The sequence below is a fragment of the Protopterus annectens genome, chromosome 14.part0 (assembly GCF_019279795.1).
Source record: "Protopterus annectens isolate FY-2018-M chromosome 14.part0, PAN1.0, whole genome shotgun sequence".
NCBI classification, from domain to species: Eukaryota; Metazoa; Chordata; order Ceratodontiformes; family Protopteridae; genus Protopterus; species Protopterus annectens.
The window spans coordinates 984,789,914-984,801,004 of record NC_056748.1 but is presented as its reverse complement, the minus strand read 5'-3'; the positions used below and the strand labels follow the sequence as shown (position 1 = coordinate 984,801,004).

At 39.6% G+C, this 11,091-nt stretch overlaps 1 protein-coding gene across 1 annotated transcript in view; it reads left to right on the top strand.

The window, feature by feature from the left end:
• WDFY4 (WDFY family member 4) overlaps positions 1 to 11,091 on the top strand; it is a 4,454,583-nt gene that overhangs the window by 3,160,776 nt on the left and 1,282,716 nt on the right. The gene's annotated exons all lie outside the window — the stretch shown is intronic.

Genomic DNA, 11,091 nt, shown 5'->3' with positions numbered 1-11,091 from the left:
AGGCGTTCATAGACTTTAATGAAAGCAAGTTGCGCATGCACAAAGAGGCATCCATTAAGTTCTATTGACAGCCACCTTACATGATGTCATGCAGGGAAATGCTAAATTTACTTTGGCCATTGATGTAATAAAAAGTTACAAAGCCGTCTAGGACCAAATTTTACAAACTTAATTTATAACAAGAAAAAATGCAGATGAATAGAAAGGGTAACCAAATAGTTCTGGAGGGAATAGCAGCACCACCTAACATTTAGTTTCTGTCTCTGTTTCCCTCTGTCTCTCTCTTCCTCCTTTCTTTATACGTGTATGCCCATTTGCCATATACCTGTCCAACCCTTTCCGCAGGTAGAAAGACTACAGTGTTTCCTAATCGAGAACATCTCAGCAACAAGCTTCACAGCATCATTTGCAGTAACCTATGCTTGGCCTACAGGACTGCGAAAGAGCCCATCCAGCTTAACCTCTGAAAAACTGGAAATACCACCAATACCTGCCCTGAAGACCTAAGCATATATTGCAGTATACACAGAACCTGCTGGTATGATAATATCTTTCCCAAAGGATTCCCTTCCTACAGAACAAGCTCCACATCAAATAATGTAGCATGCTACCTATCCTTAAAGGCAGCCTTAATGAGTGGATGGGGAAGTGTAAATTCATATCTGGGTTTGGGTACTCAGGACTTTGTAATCTGAGGAAACAATCACATTGTGATTTGCATTGGCTAGGCACCTGTCTACTGGACCTGATTGCCTGGTAATAACCAGTAATCCTATAACCTATTGATATGATGTATGTATATAAATGTTTATCTCATCTGATTGGGTTTCTCCTCAAGTACCTCGTACCTGTCAAGAGCATGCTAAAAGATTCTCTGCACAAAATTTTTTTCATACATACATTGCAGTTACATGACTACCGACTGGCAAAACATTTACTGATAAGTAAGTGCAGCATCAAATAGTGTGTGTTTACAAAATAAAAGTAAATGCAACATCAAGTAATGCGTGTTTACCAAAAAAAAAAAAAAACAACTTTTCTTTTCAAGGGGGCAGTCCATCCACAGCCTCATCCAAGTGTCTTTCTCTTTTTCTGCCTCCCCACCCCAAACTTATTTTAAGTTTAATATAACTGCTTGTAGGTAAAATCTAATTCAGAACCACAACAACCATAGTTGATAAATCACTGTCTCTAACATTAGTAACAGTGTTTTAGATGCTGGAGACATTGCTAAATTAAATTACAGAAAATGATCTTTGAATGACAGAAATATATTCATATATTGCATTTACCATCACTCTTGTGTCCTGTGATTATTTACAGTGTTCATCATATTAATCACTGCTGCACTAATCTTAGCTACATGGCTTATATCCTGCCAAGGATATAAAGGCTAGCCAGCTTCCAAAGCTTCAGGGCACCTTCCACATGTCCAAACTGTTGATCAGCTTGAGCTCAGCTAACTAAAAGACAAGTTTGGGCATAAAGCCCTTCAGAGCTTTACTGCCCTGGAAGAGTTTGTTCTCTGAGGCTTTTGAGGAGACAGCTTGTGCTTTCCTTAGCTGGGCAGAGAAGTTCCACTTTGGGGGAAAAAAATCCATTTTGTTAAAGTTATTTATGTCTTATTTTTTTTTCTTTGGGAAGTTATTTTAAAGCTGTGAGTGTTGTGTTTTAATGGACTTTCTTGAGACTGTAACATACTTTTAAATGGAGCACTATTTTTTCTGCCAGTTTAAAAGTAATATTAACTAACTGAAAACATATTTCCTGTGGCGAAATTGTGTATATCTTTTTGGTGGGGATGGCATAGTGTTTGAAAGTGTTTTTACTGTGCTTTTTCTTTCAAAAAAAAAAGTACCTTTTCTGGACTGGTAGTTTTACTGGCATTTGTCTCCCCAGGAAAGAGGCACCATTTTTGACTTGACTATGGAATAGACTACCACCCTCATGGTCAGCCCTTTTTCCAACCATAAAAAGAAAAAAATTAAGCAAGCAGCATTTGCATCCACTGCAGACAAGCAATGTGCCTCTGCCACAGGTAGGTGACACTGCTGTGGCCATTGTTGTGCCTTAGACCACTCATATTTTACCCTGGATCCCTTTGGTGTAGCACCTGTATCCTCTATGGAGCAGGGGTTAACCATGTATTCTTTAGCAGTTTTAGTCCCCTCAGTGGGCAAGGGAGAGACACTTTTGTCTGTGCTGGGAGAGGGATCAGGGAAGTTTTCCCCTGTTATGCCAGAATGCTGTGTCCATCCCTGGGGAAGAAGCTGTTGCCATTAGTGTCATTGTTGGCCCCATTTTTCCGGACAAAAAGGAAAACAAGCATATATCACTTCTTCTCAAATTTCTTTACGCAGGTGTAGTTTACCGGGTCTGGCTCAGGGTTTAATTCAGGCTATTGTTCCGTCTTGTAAAGTAATTTCTGGTAAAAGAAAGAGGGATTCTACTTTTCCTGAACAGATTCAAGGTTATGAATCTGAACAGGAAGATTTCTGCATTGAAGGATTCATGTTTTTTTTTCTGAGATATCTGATTCACACCCAGAGGAGAGCTCAATTTCTGATTCTCCCTGTGGGGGTTGGTGTTCTTTTCCTCTGAGACTGTTGCTAGAATGTGCCAGTATTTTCAGTGTAAGAACCCTGAGGTTTCTTAGTCCCTCAAAAAAAAGTATGTGTTGTTGCAGAAGGATTTTCCAGAACCTATATCCATTCTTCCATTTTGACAGTTTTAGAGGATTTGTGTGTTATTGCATGGAATTTTCCTGTTTGTCATCTAGCTACTATTTTCAAACCTGACCCAGCTGCTATAGCCTTAGTTGATCCCACTGCTGCTTAGTACTTAATTCAGTCCTGTTCTTCAGATAAAGATGGATAATTTATTGATGGGTATCGGGGGAAAAAGTATATACTTAAAGCAACTTTGGTTTTCAAATTTTTGACTTGTCAGATTCATATGTTAAAGTTTGATGTTAAGTTGTCTATCTCACCTTCATTCTTGCTGGATGGGTTCGGAGCCGATCCTCGGCTCTGACTCGGCCTTTTACTAAAGCTCGAGAGCTATTTACCGGCTCGAGGCCTCCCCTTATCCCACAATGCTATGCGTCAGATATCCAGATCTCGTTTGCCGCTTCAGCTACGAGGTTGCGTTTTTTACCGGCTCCAGGTCGTATAATTCTTTTACTACTGTTTTACTGTCAGAGTTGTTGTTATTTTTAGATATTCTTCTCTATTAGTTTTATTAGATAGTGTAACCCATTTAGGCCCCACGTAGGATCAGAGTTTTCTCCCCCCCTTTGGGGTAGTGGTTAGGCCTGTCTCTTTAGTATTGTATACACACACACACACATATATATATATATATATATATATATATATATATATATATATATATATATATATATAATTTTTGTGTTACTTTCTAGAGTACCATCTGCACATAAACGTCTTGGAGATGAGAGCGGTACTTTTAGCGTTGCAAGCTCTTCAGGACTCTCTACCTACCGGGACTATTGCAGTTCAGACGGACAATATGTCGGTAGTGTGGTACATCAACAAGCAGGGCGGAACCAGGTCCTATCCCTTATGTCGAGAAGCACTCAGACTCTGGCAGTGGGCGATCTCCTCTCAACAGTTTCTGATAGCAACGCACATCCCCGGGAAGTCCAACGTCATAGTGGACAAGCTAAGCAGAGCAATCTTTATGCCTCACGAGTGGTCTCTCAGTCATTTAGTAGCAGACAAAATTTTCCGCAGATGGGGTCAACCTTGCTGCGACCTTTTTGCAACCCCTCTCAATAGCAAGTGCAGCGACTTCTTCACTCTCTTCCCCCTTCCAGGCCATTCCCCCAGAGACGCTCTAGTTCATGATTGGCCCCGGGGTCTGCTCTATGCATTCCCTCCTTTTCCGTTAATTCCAAAACTGATTCAGAAAGCAACCTCTTTGGGATCCAGGGATCCAGGATCATCCTCATTGCTCCTTACTGGCCTCGACAAATTTGGTTCCCATTCCTGCATCGTCATCTGCTGGAGCAGCCCTGGAATCTGGACCCAGTGCCAGACCTCTTGATCCATCAATCGAGCGAGCTGCACCAATCCCTTCACTCTCTCAACCTCACAGCTTGGTTGCTCCACTTCCAACCTTAGCCAGGCTTCCACATGTTTCTCAGCCAGTGCGCAAAATCATACTTTCTTCGCACAAACCTTCTACTAGAAAGACTTATGCTAGTAAGTGGAACCATTTTTCTTTCTGGGCAGAGGCTAGAAAGATAGACCCCTTTACTGCCCCTGTCCATAATGTTTCAGATTTTTTGGTGGAACTTTTTCGAGCAGGTTCCTCAGCTGCCACCATTAGGGTCCAATTGGCTGCTATCGCAAATTTTCACATTAGCCTATCAGAGTCCAGTATCATGTCCCACAAACTTTGTAAGGCCTTTCTTAAAGGCACCTTTTTACTTAGACCCCCGATTAAAGATCCCCCCCTCCGTGGGATTTGAACTTGATATTAACTTCATTGATTCTCCCTTATTCCTCTCAACTGTACAGATTTTTGCAGAATGTCCAGATTTTTGGCTCATATTTTTGGCATGTTGTTTATAAAATTTGTGGTTTTCTGGCAAATCACTGGGATGTTCTGAGTATCGAAGTCACCAAATAATAACAAGTTTCAGAATTCAGATCCTTCAGAAAATGTATGTTAAAAGAAACCCTGTTACTCTAGCAACTTTCTAAGATTATAAGAGCAATATTAAAATGTATCCCTATTTTTGGGCCTTTGCCCCCCCCATTTTGTTGGGCTTTGCCCAGATTTCTTGCACTAAGAGGTTGAGAGGTATGTTCTCCCTCCTTTTGAACCTGCAGCTTCTTGTTCCTTAAAGTTACTCTCCTGGAAGACTCTCTTCTTAGTAGCCATCACCTCGGCCAGAAGAGTATTGGAACTTCAAGCCCTTTGTGTTCATCCTCCATATCTTATTTTTCACAAAGATAGAGTTTCACTCAGGACTAATCCTTCCTTTTTACCCAAAATACCCTCAGAGACAAATCTCAATCAGGCTATTGATCTTCCTGTCTTTTTTTCTAATTATTCAAACAGAGCTGAACAAAAGTTACACTATTTGGACGTTCACAGGCAGTTACGTTTTTATTTGGATAGGACCAAACAGTCAAGAAAATCAGATCAACTCTTCCTGTCCTATGCTGAAGGGAAGCAGGGCCTGCCAGTTTCTAAGGTAACCTTGTCCAGGTGGCTGGCCTCTGTTATTACCTTGATCTACCAACTGAGACATAAAGAACTTCCTTCAAAACCAAAAGCTCATTCCTCCAGAGCATTGGCTACGTCGGTAGCTTTTCAGGCTAGACTTCCAATTTGTGCTGCAGCAACATGGGCCATTCCTCATACCTTCATTTCGCATTACAAATTGGATATGGCCTCCAGGAGTCGAGCTGTTTTTGGTTCCACTGTGCTCAAGAGTCTTTTTCGATAAGCCACTCAGGGCTAAGGTGCTAGGGACGCTGTCCCATCCAGCAAGAATGAAGGCGAGATAGACAACTTAACATTAAGAAGTTATGTACCTACCATAACGTTCCATGTTAGTTGTCTTCATCTTGCCTTCTTTCTTGCGTCCCACCCTCCATCCCCCTAGCCTGGTTAGGACCGAGAAGAATTCCATTTGAGACCTTCTTCCTACGGTTGACCTTATTTTTAGGTTACGTCCTCCTCTGTTTGTAGCACTGTAGATAAACCTTTGGTGGGAACTAGTGTGTTTTTTTCCATGGTGTTAGCTCTTCCAAACGAGATCTGAATATCTGACATCTAGCATTGTGGGATAAGGGGAGGCCTCGAGCCGGTAAATAGCTCTTGAGCTTTAGTAAAAGGCCGAGTCATCCAGCAAGAAAGAAGGCGAGATGAAGACAACTAACATGGAACGTTATGGTAGGTACATAACTTCTTAGCCTGACAAATTGTTAAAGTATGAGGAATGTTTTATCTGCAGTTTCTTCTTGTGAGGAAAAATCTGCTTTAAATAACTTAGTTTCTTCTTTTGCATAGGTCACTACTCATTGTTTGCATTGTATGTATGACTCTGTTAATGCTTCTTCCAGGACTATGGCCACTGGTACTATTTTAAGAAGATTTGTATAGCTGCATTGTCAGAACTTTCCAGATGATATTACAAATATTATTTTCAATTCTCCCGTGGACAGAGATTTAGTGTTTGGCTCTTGTGCTGCTGAGATGTTCAAAAAGTGTGATGGTTGGGGCGAGCTGATCCAGGAAATCTCTTAGATTTTTCGGATGTTCTTTTCCAAATTGTTCAAGGGTTTTTCTTTCTCCTCTTCCATTTTTGGAGGATAACAGAATAAGTGGTCTAAACAGAATTCAGGTAAATAGATGTTTAAGAGGGAATGGCAAGTGAGTTCCAGAAATAAATATCTAACCTCTCAAAACCAAGGACAGTCCAATATATCTGAATGATTGGCCCTCTTTTTCTTCCAGAAAGTCTTAATCTCAGTTTTTCTCTTTGGCAACAAATTGCTTAAGACAAATGGTTTTGCATATCATTCATCAAGGTTACATACAGATGTCAGTGAGAGGAAATCTTTTCTTTCCAGAGGGTCATTCTTCTTCTTCCAGATCAGACTGTTTTGTTTCCACCCATTCTTTGTTACATGCTGGCCCAAGGACTAATACAATAATTTCCTTTTCCCAAGTGGGGAAGGGTTTTTATTCAAGGATGTTCCTAGTGTCAAAGAAAGAAAATGCTTAGAGATCACTTTTGGCTCTATCTTTCCTAAGCCTGTTTGTGATAGTGCCCTAATTCAAAATTATATCACTTCACAACCTGTTATCTCTTTTTCTTCTTTCAAGTTTCCTGGTAACACTAGACTTATAAGATGCTAACCATCGAATTCCTATTCATCCAGGCTTCAGACATTTCTTAAGGTTTTGTATGTCTGGATCACATTATCAGTTCTGTTCCTTAACCTTTGAACTATCCACTGTACCAAGACTATTCACAAAGTGTCTACCTCCAGTTATAGCTCATTGCAGGCTACAGGGTATCCACATTTTCCCATATTTAGATGACTTATTCTTGCTGACACTTTTTTAAAGTGTCAGGAATCCCTCTCTTGGGTGAGAGCTCTCTTACACAAGCTGGGATTTCAAGAGAACAGTTAAAAGCCTTTCTTGACTCTCTCACACGGGATTGTGTTCCTGGGATGTCAGATACCTCAGTTCAAAGAGCTTTTCTTCTACAGGAAAGAAACAGATCCGTATTTATATCTGTTTCTAAGGTTTTCCACTCAGATTTAGGGTCACTATGAAGGGAATACCTCAGGATTTTGGGTCTCATGGCATCATGATTCTCATGATATTTCTAGCAAGACTTTATATGAAAAATATACAGTGGTATCCGTAATCTCTTTGGTCCTAGCATCAGCATCATTTATCTTTTCAAACCATAGTATTGGGGTTTGTCAGAAAAGAAATATTTTGGTGGAAGCAGATATCCTTAAATCCAGGTCTCTCTTTCTCTCTTCCTTTTCCAAAGCAGGTGCTCACCACAGATGCTGTGGACTTTGCTTGCAGAGCTATTTCAGGATGGATAAAAGTGCAGGGGTGTGGGACACCAGAAACAGATGCAAACACATAAATATCTAGGAGATGTTTGCCCTGATCATGGCACTCAACCCTCTGAACCATCTTTGGCTCCCGGGACCTCTTTAAAGTGGTTTCAGACAATACCACTGTAGTGTGACACATCAACAAGTAAGGGTTAACCAAGTTGTATGCCCTTTGCAGACTAGTGATGCTAGCTTGAGATTTAGCTTCATAGCAAAATCGCACTCTGCAGGCATCCTGTATTCTTTCAGAGCAAAACTGTGTGGCAGACAAGCCGAGCAAAACCAGGGCAGGCCCTCACAAATGGAAAATAGATCAGGGGGTCTTCTAAGATTTGATCCGTCTGTGAGAAGATCCTCAACTAACAGAAAAACAAGAACGCTGAGTCCACAAATCCCAATTGTGATGAAAAACACCTAAACGAACCACCAACAAATGCAAACCGCAATTGCGTTGGCTAAAAAATCTCAATTTATTACTTAAAGTTAAGCGCTTTCACCCACATAAAAATGAGCTTCATCAGAACATCTTAATACAGTTTTTACACAGTTTAAATACCACTATTGGCGCCAAAACTGGATGGTGAATGTTTTGAAATAATTTAAAGTGATATATCCACCAATATTATAAAAAAACTTCCAAAATTCCATTAAACTCCTAATACATATATACCTGAAGTATTATAAAGTTTATACACGTGAAATTATTTAAAATATTTAAAAAATGTTTAAAAATGTATACAATTTGATTAAATCTACTAACTAAATATTAAGTAGAACCCTGATCTTTGTATGAATCATTAACATCACAATTGTTTAATTCATCACAACTACTAATGTTATGCTGCTGTAAAACTTACTAAAAAATGTTTAAATGAAAATATATACAAAAACAATATAAATACAACACATGAACCAGTATAAATACATTTCTGTACTTTATTTAACTTAACATAACATAATCAATAGGTGGTAATAAATTCCATACGCTAATGACCCATTACCTACTTCCTTGCTAACAAAGGTTTAATGGGTATATGGTCATTAAGTCCCGGTGGTGTGGAGGCATCAGTATATAATTGCCACCATTTTTCTTTGTAGCCCAGGGTGGCCTTATAGTTGCCACCTCTGGGGTCTGTTGCAATATTTTCCAAAATTCCAAACCTAAAACTATGCATTTCACCATATTTCTCTGTGTGTCTACAGAGGGCATTATTTACTTCTTTCCTCCTGATGCTATATAGGTGATCGTAAATACGCTTCTTAAAACTTCTTTCAGTTTTCCCTATATAGTATCCTGAACACTTCGTACAATTTGCCAAATATATAACCAATTTGCAATTACAGTTACCTTGTTTAAACCTGATCCTTGTCTTATTAATGTTGTTTAAAATAATCCCTTCATCTTCATTTATCACATAACATTGATTACAGCAACCACATTTTTTAAGTGTGCTTCATACAACTATCTGCATTACTTTTAATTGCCCCTCGTTCCAAATACATCCTAATGTTGCAGCCCATTTTATATACAGATGATGGTTTGGGGCCTATAATTTTCGCTAAACCTTCATCAGCCATCATAACATTCCAATTGCTTGTCAGGATGTCCTTCACTTTATTGGAATATGGTCCATATTCCAAGATACATGCTCTATTGAAAGTAGTGTTAGTGTTAATGAGGCTCACCAGTTCTAATCCTTTACATGTGTCTACATTTCTATTAGCTCCCAAAAGTGGAGTGAATTTATGTCCCCATTCCTTGATGACATAATTCCTCACATCTTTCATCATATTCCTACAGTATCCCCTTTCTTTGAACAATTCAGTAATGAAGTCCATTTCTTCTATCATCTCAGCATATTCTGATGTCATTCTTATTGCTCTTATACATTGTCCCTTATATATATTGTACAACAACTTTCTAGGATGGTTACTGGTATATTCCAAGTAGCTGTTGGAAAATGTGCTTTTCCTGTATATGAGGGACTTGAATCGTTTGTCTCCATTGGATATATACGTATCTAAATATGCTATATCTTCACTACTGCTGGACGATGTAAATCAGAGATACTCACTACTATGATTCAAATATTCCAAAAAACTGTTCAGAACTGTTTGGCGACCATCCCATAAAATGTATATGTCATCCAAGAACAGGGAGTAGTGTCTAACATACTTAAAGTAACCACTTTTAAATACAGCTGTCTCTTCCCAGTCAAGCATAACCATATTAGCATGTATGAGGGCACAAGCTGCCCCCATAGCTAATCCTCTATTTTGTCTGAAATGTTCGCCCTCGTAAAATATGTAATTATGGTCCAGAACTATGGACATAAGTTCCAAAATCAAACACACTCTGTCCCATTCTAAATTAGAAGTAAGGCTCCAGGACCCTTCTTCGTTAAAATTCAAGTGGTTTTAATATGCTTAAAGTGCGATCAATAACAATACACTTTTCGTCGGTAAGTAGTAAACCGACTTCTTCAGAAGCAAAAGACAGTGGTTAACATAAGCACAAAGTTTAAATACTCAAAATATTCCCAGGTACGCTAGGCACCTACCATTAGTTGAAGTAATAAGTGATGGAATTCACCTGATGGTGGTTGTCATAGTAACCATCCCTTGCAGGCATTACTTTGCAAACAACAACAAAAGTTTCTAATTGTATGAAGCCTTGGTGGTTTTTTCCAGTTTCCGGGATTTAAAGTATTTAAACAATACACAGTAAACGTAGACAAAGCGCATCCAGGGGTAGACCCCCTGTGTATAAATGTATTGTCATACATAAAAAACATTTTCTTAAGTAAAAGAAATATGTAAAAGTGTGCAAAAATTACTGTTAAAACACATCCATACAAGTCCAGGCAAATACAGTCACTAAATAAACAAGCTTAGTGTCTACGTGGTAGAACGAGTCCCCCTCGAGTGTGAGTACCCAAATCAACAATAACGGGATTGGATAGCTGAATAGCGGCAACAGACACGGCCAGGAAGGACGTAGTGGTGGACTTGGTAACAACACGAACGCTAACATGGGGCGTATCCGAATTGAACAAGGAGCCAGTACTAATGGGGAGCCAATGGCAACTACCAGCCATAGGCCCACCGACAGTGCAAGAATCGGTGGACTTGGGGCTACGATACCAACACTTGGTGCCTGGATACAAAGCGAATTCACCTTCGGGGATACACAATACGACGGCAACCCGAACACGAACAGTGAGGTAAGCCAGGATTTGTCAATGAAATTGAGTATTTTCGACGAGAAACTTCTTAAAGTAAGAAAGTTGCAACTGGAGGTTGCATACTTTCGTGAATGCACCAGACTAAAGGTGGTACCAAAAGGATTAAGGCACTGGCAGTTTCCTGCAGGGCTGGTCGAAGGTTCCCCATTTCATGTAGCTCTTATTAACCTTTATGATAGACATGGGCTTGAATTATTGGGGTTACTTAGCGACCATTACCA